Source organism: Microcebus murinus, chromosome 10 (assembly GCF_040939455.1).
Source record: "Microcebus murinus isolate Inina chromosome 10, M.murinus_Inina_mat1.0, whole genome shotgun sequence".
Classification (NCBI taxonomy): domain Eukaryota; kingdom Metazoa; phylum Chordata; class Mammalia; order Primates; family Cheirogaleidae; genus Microcebus; species Microcebus murinus.
The window spans coordinates 98,740,711-98,753,060 of NC_134113.1; the positions used below are offsets into that span (position 1 = coordinate 98,740,711).

The window sequence follows — 12,350 nt, forward strand, 5'->3', positions numbered from 1 at the left end:
CCCCCAGTAGGAAGTGTCTCCCTCAGCCTTTCCCACGGTACCTCAACCACTGCTCTGTTGTCTCTACATGTTTCTACCACTACTAGTGGCTTCTGTCACCTGCTGCAGGCAGCAGGAGCTAATGGGCAACGCCTGTAGGCTGCCCCGGGCTGCTTCAGGGTCCCACAGATCGGTCTATTTTAGTTTCACATCAGGACCGTCACCAGTAATGTGGTCTTACAAAGTGTGGTTATGAGCAAGATGATTGGTTTTCTTAAACAACAGACCAAGTCTTAAATATTCAAATAAAGCTCCATGTAAATCTTGTGATCAGCATCACCAAGACTGGTCTCTTCCCTCCCAAGGTCACCAGCAGGAAGGCAGCGTTCATTTAGATGTGAAATTGTTGTTATGTTGTTCCAAAATGAGTCTCATTATTTTATTGGTCCAGTTCTGCCACATCCAAGGAGGTTTTGAAACATATAGAAACACAAAGATAACCAACAAACACATCGTGAAGGCTCACATTGCTCAGACCTTGGGTAATTTGTAGAAATTGTTTCCCGTATAGGACGGATTGGCAGACTACAGCCTGGGGACCGAATCTTGATTTTGTATTCTGCAAGCTAAGGATGGCTTTGATATTTTTTAGATGAGTGGGGAAAAAAAGCAGAATAATGTTTCATGATACATGAAAATTACATGAAATTCAAATTTCAGTGTCTATAAATAAAGTTTTATTGGAGCACAGCCATGCTTATTTGTTTACATATTCTTTGTGGCTGCTTACGCACCATAACAACGGAGTCTCAAGCCTAAAATATTTATTATCTGGCCTTTTACCAGAAAAGTTTGCTGACCCCTGCTCTAGAATATAGCTTTTCAACCCTTAAATATCTTGGGGAAAATATATCTATCATTCAGGAAGAAGATTGGTTTACTAGAAAAAGAAGCCTTAAATAACAGTGGCTTAAACAAGGTAGGGGTTTATTTTCCTTTTATGTAAAAGAAGTCTGGAGACAGGCAGACGGGACGATACAGCAACCTGTGGTCATCAAGGACTGCAGCTTTTTCTGTCTTTCTCTTCTGCCATCCTTACTGCGTGGCTTTCATATTTAAGATGGCGTCACTGTCAAATAATGGTTACTGGAGCCCCTGCCATCACATCACGTTCCCAGCAGTAGGAAGCAGAAGAGGTCAGGACAAAGAGTAGGCCTGCCAGCTGAGTTAGTGCTCGTGAAACAGCCTCCCCAGAAGTTCCATCAAAACATTTCCTCTTGCCGGGCGCTGTGGCTCACGCCTGTAATCCTAGTTCTTGGGAGGCCGAGGCGGGCGGATTGCTCAAGGTCAGGAGTTCAAAACCAGCCTGAGCAAGAGCGAGACCCCGTCTCTACTATAAATAGAAAGAAATTAATTGGCCAATTGATATATATATATAAAATTAGCCGGGCATGGTGGCGCATGCCTGTAGTCCCAGCTACTCGGGAGGCTGAGGCAGGAGGATCGCTTGAGCCCAGGAGTTTGAGGTTGCTGTGAGCTAGGCTGACGCCACGGCACTCACTCTAGCCTGGACAACAAAGTGAGACTCTGTCTCAAAAAAAAAAAAAAAAAAAAAAAAAAACATTTCCTCTTAAAGAGACTGAGTTTTATAGCGGAGAACATGGCCACCCAGACAACACCAGGGTTCTGCTAGTGAGGCAGAAACAGAGAGCAGATAACGGTTGGATAACCCACAATCTCTGCCCTGGGAACAAAGGACGGATCTCCACATCCTTTTCCATATATGCTGCCTATCAGTTTCTTGTAAACATGGCTTCTGTTTCAAGTGCCATCTATGTCTTTAAGCACACATCCTCGCTCAACCTCCTCAGGTCTGACTCTTCATGAAGTGTTTGTTTTTATACATGTTGAGTCATTTAGTCTTTACAACAACCCTGTGAAGCCCAGTGACTACTAGAAAAATGAGGAAATTGAAACTTGGAGAAGTTTTTTGAGACAGAGTCTCACCCTGTTGCCTAGGCTAGAGTGCCATGGCATCAGCCTCGCTCACAGCAACCTCAAACTCCTGGGCTCAAGTGATCCTCCTGCCTCAGCCTCCCAGGAAGCTGGGACTACAGGCACACACCTCCGTGCCTGTCTAATTTTTCTATTTTTAGTTGTTTGGTTAATTTCTTTCTATTTCTAGTAGAGACAGAGTCTCACTCTTGCTCAGGCTGGTCTCGAACTCCTGAGCTCAAGCAATCCTTCTGCCTTGGCCTCCCAGAGTGCTAGGATTATAGGCGTGAGCCACCACGCCCAGCAGTGAAATGGCAGTATATTCTATATATTCTGCACCTTACTTTTCTTACATAACAGTCTATCTTAAGGATTATCCCACCTAGATCAGCCATCTCTATCTAAACCTCAGATCTGACCATGCCACCAAGCTGCTTAAAAGTAACTGTGTCACAGTACTGCTTTAAATATGACTTTCCAGTCCCCCTGAATGAAGTGCATGCTACTTAACTTAGCTTGGGGGTCCTCTCAACCTGGCTCCTCCTGGGTCTTCAGTCCCTTCTTTGCTGTTCACTGGCTCTTTATGTTCTAGTAGCTGCGCACTGTAGCTTGCCCTCAAGCTCACTGGGCTTTCTCACAACTCAGAGCCGTTCTAAGGCCCTTCCTACCTTTCTTCACCTTCTCCTTCAAGACAGTTCAGGTGTTTCTCCCCCAGGAGGCTTTGCCTGAACTCCCAGCCTGGCCCAAGGAGCCCTCTGTGCTTCCTGAGGCCCCTGCATACCTATGTCATGGCCCTCATCCTGTTAGATTAAAAGCTATGTTCAAGTGTACATTTCATCACTAAACTGCCTCAAAGCAGAGACTACCATCCCTTGTTCACTTTCGTACCCCCTGACCCTAGCACTACGTCTAGCGTATAGAAGCTAAAGAAACATTTATTGACAAGGACTGATTTGAACTACTGCACTTCCTCTAAGCTAAGATTAGAACCCGTTTTTAAGGCTGCAAGAGAAATGAAACAGGGGACATCTCCAGAAATAAGGAATTGTGACTCATAGTTTGGGATGGGGTTGTAGAGGAACTTTTTTGAAAAGTTGATTTGAACATGTTAAGGGTGACTGGAAAGTGGCCAGGGGGCAGGAAATAAGGAAACAAAACAACCATTAATGAAAGGAGAGAAGTGGGGAGGGGCTGCAGCAGGGTGGGGTGGGGGTATTAGGCCCTCAGTTAGACAAGCTGGGGCTAAGGCCACAGGAGGAGCTTGCAGTGATAGCTTCTAGTACAGGAGCTTTGTCTGCTGATAGGAAGCCCGCACATCATAGAAAAGGTCCCGCACGGGCGATCTCCGTAGTTCCAAAAACGGCCTTCTTTCCTCCACCCTTCACTCCCTGATGAATGAGTAATAATTCTCTTGATGGTGTGAAAAACAAAAAAGCTGATTTCTCACACTGACGAGCCAAGAAGATGGACATGGAGCTGATTAGTGACAGCCATGGTCAGCGCTCTGCCTGGCCGATGCAGGCGCTGCAGCACCTAGAGCAGGGGACCACCTTCTCAGAGAGGCCAGGGGAGGCGTCCTTCCCCGTGAGAAAAGAAGTCACAGCTGAGGCCGGGCGCGGTGGCTCACGCCTGTAATCCTAGCTCTCTGGGAGGCCGAGGCGGGTGGATCGTTTGAGCTCAGGAGTTCGAAACCAGCCTGAGCAAGAGCGAGACCCCATCTCTACTATAAACAGAAAGAAATTAATTGGCCAACAAATATATATAGAAACAATTAGCTGGGCATGGTGGCGCATGCCTGTCGTCCCAGCTACTTGGGAGGCTGAGGCAGCAGGATCGCTTGAGCCCAGGAGTTTGAGGTTGCTGTGAGCTGGGCTGACGCCACGGCACTCACTCTAGCCTGGGCAACAAAGCGAGACTCTGTCTCAAAAAAAAAAAAAAAAGAATTCCAACAACTCAATACCAAGTAAACAAATAAACTGATTTAAAAATGAACAAAGGACTTAAATAGACATTTCTCCAAAGAAGATAAATAAATGGCCATCAAGCATATGAAAAGATGTTCAAAATCACTAATCATCAGAGAAATGCAAATCAAAACCACAATGAGATATCACCTCACAACCGTTACGATGGCCACTATCAAAAAACCCAGAAAATAGCAAGTGTTGATGAGGATGTGGAAAAATTGGACCCCTGTGCACTGTAGGTAGGACTGTAGAATGGTGCAACTATTATGGAAAATATGAAAGTTCCTCAGAAAATTAAAATAGAATTACCATATGTTCCAGCAATCCCACTTATGGGTATATATCCAAAAGAATTGAGAATAGGATATCAAAAAGATATTTGTACACCCATATTCATAACACCATCATTCATAATAGCCGAGAGATTGGAAGCAACCCATGTTCCTCAGTGGGTGAATGTATAAACAAAATGTGAGATATACATACAATAGAATATTACTCAACCTTACAAAAAGAATGAAATCTGCCGCACTACAACATAGATGAACTTTGAGGACATTATGCTAAATGAAATAAGTCGGGCACAGAATGACACTGTGATTCTACTTACATGTGTTTCTACAGTAGTCAAACTCTTAGAAACAGAATGTAGAGTGGTGGTTGCCAGGGCCTGGGGATAGGGGAAGGGGAGTGTTGTTAAATGGTTATTGAGTTTCAGGTTTTCAAGATGAAAAAGTTCAGCTGGGAGAGGTGGCTCATGCCTGTAATTCTAGCAGTCTGGGAGGCCAAGACGGGTGGATGGTTTGAGCTCAGGAGTTCGAGACCAGCCTGAGTAAGAGTGAGTCCCTGTCTCTACTAAAAATAGAAAGAAATTAGCTGGACATCTAAAAATATATAGAGAAAAAATTAGCTGGGCATGGTGGCACATGCCTGTAGTCCCAGCTACTTGGGAGGCTGAGGCAGGAGGATCACTTGAGCCCAGGAGTTTGAGGCTGCTGTGAGCTAGGCTGACGTCAAAGCACTCTAGCCTGGACAACAGCGTGAGACTCTGTCTCAAAAAAAGAAAAAAGATGAAAAATTCTAGAGATCTGATGTACAACATTTTTATAGTTAGCATCACTATGCTGAACACTTAAAAATGGTCAAAATGGTAAATTTTATGTTAGTTTTTTTACCACAATTTAAAAAGCTGGTAAAAATGATAGCTTATATGGTTTATATACTTTACTACATTAAAGAAGAGACATCGCTCTCCCTACAGGGTGAGTTTAAGAGAGGTTAAGAGCATTGACTGGGTGTCGGGTAGGTCCAAGCACAGAGATGAGAGCTTGTGGCTGAATGGTGATGGCGGAATTGAAGAAAGTGCACAACATGGAGATCAATCTGGGGGGTAGAACAGACAGGTGATTGGATGGGTGGAGGCTGGCATAGAGACACACTGCTGCCCACTCTGCTGTCCCTCAGTTGGGTGAGTGGACGGCTATTTCCTGGGGGACTTGGAGTCAGGGCCCTGGGTTTTAGTCCCAGCTCTGGCTCTGGGACATCAGGAAGGTCACTCCCCTCTGTAGGCTGCAGTCTCATCATATGAAGCCCTTCCAATAAATGGCTCTACAATCAAACTATTAGACATTTACATCTTAGTGTAAATTCATTTCTGAGATGAGTTTTTTCCCATGGCACTAGGTGAGACGTGGCGTGGGCTTTGAATGGAAAGGCAGATGCAGGGGAGAAGCGACTTGACAGGGTAGGGTTCTGGAGGCCTGAAGGCAGCTCAGAGGGAGCGTGGAGACAAGGGGTGGGATCGCAAAGAGAAACATGCAGAGTGGACACTAAAGGGTGCACAAAACAAACTATTCCTGCACCACAGGCTGGCCGAGGGTCAGCCTTCCCCTAGAGGGAAGGTTACAAGGGAGGAATTTTGACAATGATTAATCAGTTACAACAGGAGAGAAAGCCTCAAAAATAACCAGGAAGAGGCCAGGTACAGTGGCTCACGCCTGTAATCCTAGCTCTCTGGGAGGCCGAGGCGGGCGGATTACTCAAGTCAGGAGTTCGAAACCAGCCTGAGCAAGAGCGAGAACCTGTCTCTACTATAAATAGAGAGAAATTAATTGGCCAACTACAAGTATATAGAAAAAATTAGCCGGGCATGGTGGCGCATGCCTGTAGTCCCAGCTACTCGGGAGGCTGAGGCAGGAGGATCCCTTGAGCCCAGGAGTTTGAGGTTGCTGTGAGCTAGGCTGATGCCACGGCACTCATTCTAGCCTGGGCAACAAAGTGAGACTCTCAAAAAAAATAAAAAATAAAAACCTAGCATGATCCAAATATGATGGGATTTCATGAGATCTCCCCCTCTAATCCACTTTCTTTTGCTTTGTAATTGATTTAGGTTTTAGCCAAAGCAAGTCTCCCCAGGTTAGGCTGCTATTCCCAACCTTATTCTCATATTTGCTTTGAGTATATTATCTCCCCAGTGAAAATGTGAGCTTCCAGAGGAATGAGCCTCATATTCTTTTTCTTTCATATCCTTATACTGTATCCATAGCAGAAGCACTGTAAGTGCTTATTGGTATATCACATCTAGAAAAGTTACTACAGAAAAATCATGCCTCACCTGGAGAATGGAGACATGGATGTGATGCCTTTTTCTCACGAGTTCAGTGACTTGTCACTCTTCCTAGAGGAGCTTTGGGGGCAAACTGAGGTCTTCTCTATAGAATGGGGGGTCTTCTGGCCTGTGTCTTGGAGGCTGCAGGCTTTCTTCGGGTCAAACGAGGCCCTAAAGCGGAATAAGAAAGGAAGAGCTCCCCACATCTGGGAGAAGAGGGGAGCCAGCAGATCCCACAGCTAAATGACGTCCCAGGGAAGCAGAGAAAAGAAGGCTTGTGAGCCAACTCTCCCACTGCCCTCACCCTGGCCTGCTGCCACCAAGCTAGCTCGCTTTCTTCCTCCCTTTGTGCCACAAAGAGCCATGAGAGCAGGGAGTGCCTGCAGCGTCTGCCCGCCTGCCCGTCACGCAAGGGCTGCGGAACAGGAGAGAGAAGTGAGAAATGGTGGCCCTGGAGATCCAGGGGTGGGGACAGAGAGGCCTACGTGTGTTTTCTAGGCCAAATAAAATCCTAGAGAGAGGACTGCAGATGTATGTGAAGCCTGCAGCTTCCTTATGTGAGAACATGCTTCTGACTTTCAGTATCTGGAAAAAAATCCAAACAGATAGGCTTTTCTATATATACACATGTGGTTTTACCTGTGTGTGTGTGTAGCATGACTCTGCTTGTCCAGGTTGTGTTACCTGCTTATGTACACATGTGATTCACACACACGGGGGACGCACGTCTGCAGAGGCTGGTTGTATCTGTGTCGGTGTGTGTCTGGCCAGCGAGGGAGGAGGAGGGAAGGGTGTTGAGCCAAGCTTCGTCCCAGGAGCCCGACTGTGCTTCCGGGCAGAGGAGGGCAGGTGAAGGCAGCAGGCTCTCCTGCTGCCAGGCCTCCAGTGCCTCGGGACGTGAGCTGGCACCGCGCCACTCCCCAGCCCTCTTCGCAGTCCCTCGTCCTGCTGATGTAGGAGATGATCAACCACTGTCTGACGAATGAGCCTGAGAAGTTCTCTGCCTCCCATAGAGTGGGCTGGGCGGGAGCACCTATGGGTGGCTCAACAGGAGAGAAGAGAGAGGGCTGCCAGGGAGCTGAGCCACGGGCCGCCCATGCTTCTGGCTTCCTAGCGCCTTTAACTTGCACCCCCAAAGCCTCTTCTTTCCATCAGGAGACATTTGATTGAATAGGTTTGAGACTCAAGAGATTGGATTCCTACTCATCTTCATTCAAGACCACACATTCTTTGCCCACTCCCATTTCTCTCCAACTCAAATTCTCAGTTTTAGCCAAATTAGCCTGAATATAGCTGGAGATTTCCTCCCTCTGAGTCTTTCTGCCTGCTCGTTCCCCTGCCCCAGAACACACCTCTTCACCACTAGTCCCATTCCCAAACACTACAGCAATGTCACTCCTCCAAGAAGCCTTCCCTGACTGCCTGGTTGAGAGTGAGCTCTCCCTCCTCAGAGCTTCCTGGCTCTAGTCCATATGGCTCACCCCTCCCAACTCTGCCACCCCACCCCTGGCCATCTACTGCTCACATTTAGGGATAGCTCTCTCCCTGGGCGTGCATCTCACCTCCTTAAACTAGATTACAAACTCAGGCCAGATTACAAACCCTGGCGTACCTGAGGCCCTACTCTCACTGTCTTCTCAGGCCATTTAAGTGTCCACAGAGTCTGTTTCAACACCTAGTATCTGTGACATTGCTTTTAACACACAGCACAGGCATAACAAAATGATCAAACAGAACACTCCTGCTAACCACATATGGCCCACAGTCAATTTGCAGCCCCTGACTTAAACCAAATATTAATCGATTAAGAGTTTATTTTTCGGGCCGGGCGCTGTGGCTCACGCCTGTAATCCTAGCTCTTGGGAGGCCGAGGCGGGCGGATTGCTCAAGGTCAGGAGTTCAAAACCAGCCTGAGCAAGAGCGAGACCCCGTCTCTACTATAAATAGAAAGAAATTAATTGGCCAAATGATATATATATAAAAAAAAATTAGCCGGGCATGGTGGCGCATGCCTGTAGTCCCAGCTACCCGGGAGGCTGAGGCAGAAGGATCACTTGAGCCCAGGAGTTTGAGGTTGCTGTGAGCTAGGCTGACGCCACGGCACTCACTCTAGCCTGGGCAACAAAGCGAGACTCTGTCTCAAAAAAAAAAAAAAAAAAAAGAGTTTATTTTTCTTAACTTGGAGAAACTCAGGAGGACTGGAAGTCTTTGTTTCTTGAGTTCTTTACTCAGAGCACTAAGTCTTAATAATCTTCTCTGGAAAATCATTTAAGGGGCCCACTGTTGTTTGTTTTTTGCTTTCTTGGTCTACAAACTCACCCCTAGGAATGGGTGAATATTAATTTGGGACCTGGCACTCTGGGTTCTGTCCTTACTTACCCACTAGGGTGAACTCCAAGGATTGACTGGCCAGTTTGGGAAGGATTTGAACCATCTGCACTGTTCTCCCTTGAGCACCCTGATTTTTTTCATAAACATCTCTCTCAGGGGTTGGTTTGGGTAACAACGGCATGCTTACTGCTAGGTCTCTCATTCCAGACACAGTAAGCAGCTAGCAGTGCAATGTTCACTAAGGATGAAGTTTCTGATACCAGAAATGTAGGCTTTCTCCCCATGAGCCAAAATTGTCTGCTTAGGAATCTGAACCAGCAAGCCTGGGTGGCCGTGGAGACGTGAGCAGATTCCACGTCTGCCTGGGGGTGTATATCTTTCCACCTGGACAGTGACACCAAAGGCTGCTGGGACAGGCAAGGACCCTCCCGGAGGGGGACTTTCATTTGCTCCAGCCAGCCAATGGCCAGATTGGAGGTAACTAGCGATTTCTGAGCGGTTCAGGATAGGAAGTCTCACTCTGTAGGGAGGCCTTGTCAAAGCACCTGCATGCTCAGCAGCTGTTACATCTGTCTTGGCTTTAGACTTTGTTTGAGATCACCTTTTGCTTGACACTGACTCTTGGCTGATGGTCAGCTCTGCCTGGAGGGGTCCTACCCCAGCCAGCCCTGAATTCTGTCTGGTTCTATTCCCTTACTAGGATGAGTATGCAGGTGCCTGCCTCTTCTGTACCTCGTATGTTCCCTGCAAGTTTGCACTGCACCTCATGGGCACAGCCCTGCCTGCCTGCCTGGGGTAGAGTATGACGAAGGAAGTGAGAAAAGAATGGCAGATCCCAGCCGGACTTGGTGGCTCATGCCTGTAATCCTAGCACTCTGGGATGCTGAGGCGAGAGGATTGCTTGAGCTCAGGAGTTTGAGACCAGCTTGAGCAAGAACAAGACCCCGTCTCTACTAAAAATAGAAACAAATTAATTGCCCAACTAAAAAATATATAGAAAAAAACTAGCTGGGCATGGTGGCGCATGCCTGTAGTCCCAGCTACTCGGGAGGCTGAGGCAGGAGGATCGCTTGAGCCCAGGAGTTTGAGGTTGCTGTGAGCTAGGCTGACACCACGGCACTCTAGCTCAGGCAACAGAGTGAGACTCTGTCTCAAAATAAATAAATAAATAAATATTTCTAATAATTGTTTGCATTCTCATAGCACTATGAAAGCTTACAAAGTGTTCTCCTATGCATTGCCATTTGCTCCATCACGCATGCCTGTGAAATGGGGGAGACTGATGTTACCATTCCCGTTCTATTCCTGTTTGACAGAAAAGGAAATATGTGATCTAGAGAAGTTCACTGATTTGCTCAAATATAAATAAACAAATAAATGCTACTACTGGAACTCAAACTCAGTGTCTAAAGACACTCTTCTTTTTCTTTTTTTTTTTTTTTTTTGAGACAGAGTCTTGCTCTGCAACCCTGGGTAGAGTGCAATGGTGTCATTATAGCTCACTGCAGACTCAAATTCCTGGGCAAGATTCTCCTGCCTCAGCCTCCTGAGTAGTTGGGACTACAGGCACACACTACAACATCCGGGTAATTTTTCTATTTTTAGTAGAGGTGGGGGTCTCATTCTTGCTCAGGCTGGTCTTGAACTCCTGACCTCAAGCAATTCTCCCACCTCAGCTTCCCAGAGTGCAATGATTAAAGGCAGGAGCCACTGCACCCAGTGTCCTCAAACTCAGTGTCTAAAGACACTTTTAAAGTACCCTTAGTGTTCAATTACCCTTGCTCATCCTGTAGCAGGGCCAGATCAGAAATGAAAGATCTGAACACTCTCTGCATGATTTCCTAAGTGCAGCCTCTGTCCAGCCTTGGTCTTGGCAGATCGGGCTGAGTCCACAGGGAAGCACGGAGTGTTTCCAGGCACACAGGCTCACTGTGCCCAGGTGGAGAAGAGCATTGACCTGCTCATTTATTGCTTCGAGCTAAGGAGCCTCTTCCAACACTTCAATACCCAGGGACCTCCTGCAGTGGAGAACATTCACTGGAATAGGGATTCACACGACTTTAGACAGTGTGTTTGGTGCCAGTGACTCAGCTGGTTAGCATGAAGGAAAGGGACTGACTCCTGGCTGTGTGGGAAACCTCATAAAGGAGGATGAGGTTCCCATGGGCACACCCTTTGCTTCTGCCTACCCTTGGGCTTAGCTGTATCTAGCAGGAACAGCAGCAGGAAATGCCAGGCACAGACTTGCCCCCCTTCCACCCTGGCCTGGACAAAGCCATAGGCAGGGCTTGGTCCTATCCCTATCTCCACCTGACATGAGATGTCATCATCAGAAAGCTCCTATTAAGCGTCTACCTGCAGGTCATAAGCAAAGAGCGATTTCTGCAACACCATGCCCTCTAGAAACAACACAGGCCTCTTGGTTTTGCAATACTGTGGGGTAATTCTAAGTATCCTTGGGGTAGGGTGAAGGGGCAGGAAGTGTTGATACATTTTTAAAGCTAAATGTATCAAAATTCACATTGATTTAAAAATAAATATATACCATCTGGCATTTTTAGGAAAATGAAGAGGTGGTGGGTTTGGGGAGGAAGAATTGCTAAATGGCACAGAAATAGGCTATAACCACTCCAAACAGATGTGAGTCACTCTACGCAGCTCAGTTGTATCTTTCATTCCAAAGTCCTGAGCCAAGCAGACCTGGTGTAGAGCTGGAGAGCAGCCAAGCCCAGGAGCTGGACTGGGAGGGGAAACAGCAGGGCAGCTTCTTAGCTGGTCTAGGGGAACTGAGAGGCAGAGGATGGGTAGAGGAAACCCATTACCACTTGGTATCTTGCTACTAAGAAGCCAGAACTCACTTCAGACTTTGGTCCCTTGGTGACTTAAATACACATTGAGGGTAGGCAACTTCCGAGAGACAGAAGGTATAGTGCGCTAGGAGCACAATATCTGGAGTTGGTAGGATGAGATGAGTAAATATACTTAAATCATCTAGAACAGTGCCTGCGTTCTAGGAAAGTGAATGTGAATGTTGGTTATTGCTACTGCTGGGTACAGTGGAGAGCTACAGAGGAAGGAAAGCCAGTGTCACAGGGCAGCAATAGCCTGCAACACAAATGCGTTTAGACAGAAACCTGTTTTGAAGGCCAGTAGATGTGATTATGTCATTTTGGGGCTTACTAGAGGCCAAGTTCATGCTACCTTATTGGAGCAATATAATATAGTTCCAGATTTGTGACTTGTAGCCTGAGCAGGCTGTAAGAAATCCATCTTCCATGAACTTTTCTACCAGATGTTGAGAAAAAATTAAGGAAAAACATTTCCTATTTCATCTTTAAGAAAGTCAAGTCATTCAAAATATGCTGAACATCTATTCTGTATAAAATAGTCTGGGCCGGGTGCGGTGGCTCATGCTTATAATCCTAGCACTCTGGGAGGCCGAGGTAGGCGGATCGCTCGAGGTCAGGAGT

At 46.8% G+C, this 12,350-nt stretch overlaps 1 long non-coding RNA gene across 1 annotated transcript; it reads right to left on the bottom strand.

Annotated features, from left to right (window-relative positions):
• Positions 1 to 952: 952 nt before the first annotated feature.
• Positions 953 to 7,467, bottom strand: LOC105861858 (uncharacterized). Its single transcript, XR_012921496.1, has 3 exons — positions 7,234 to 7,467; positions 6,556 to 6,720; positions 953 to 1,108 (listed from the first exon to the last, which is right to left on the bottom strand). It is a non-coding gene; the product is annotated as an uncharacterized LOC105861858 (long non-coding RNA).
• Positions 7,468 to 12,350: the final 4,883 nt, after the last annotated feature.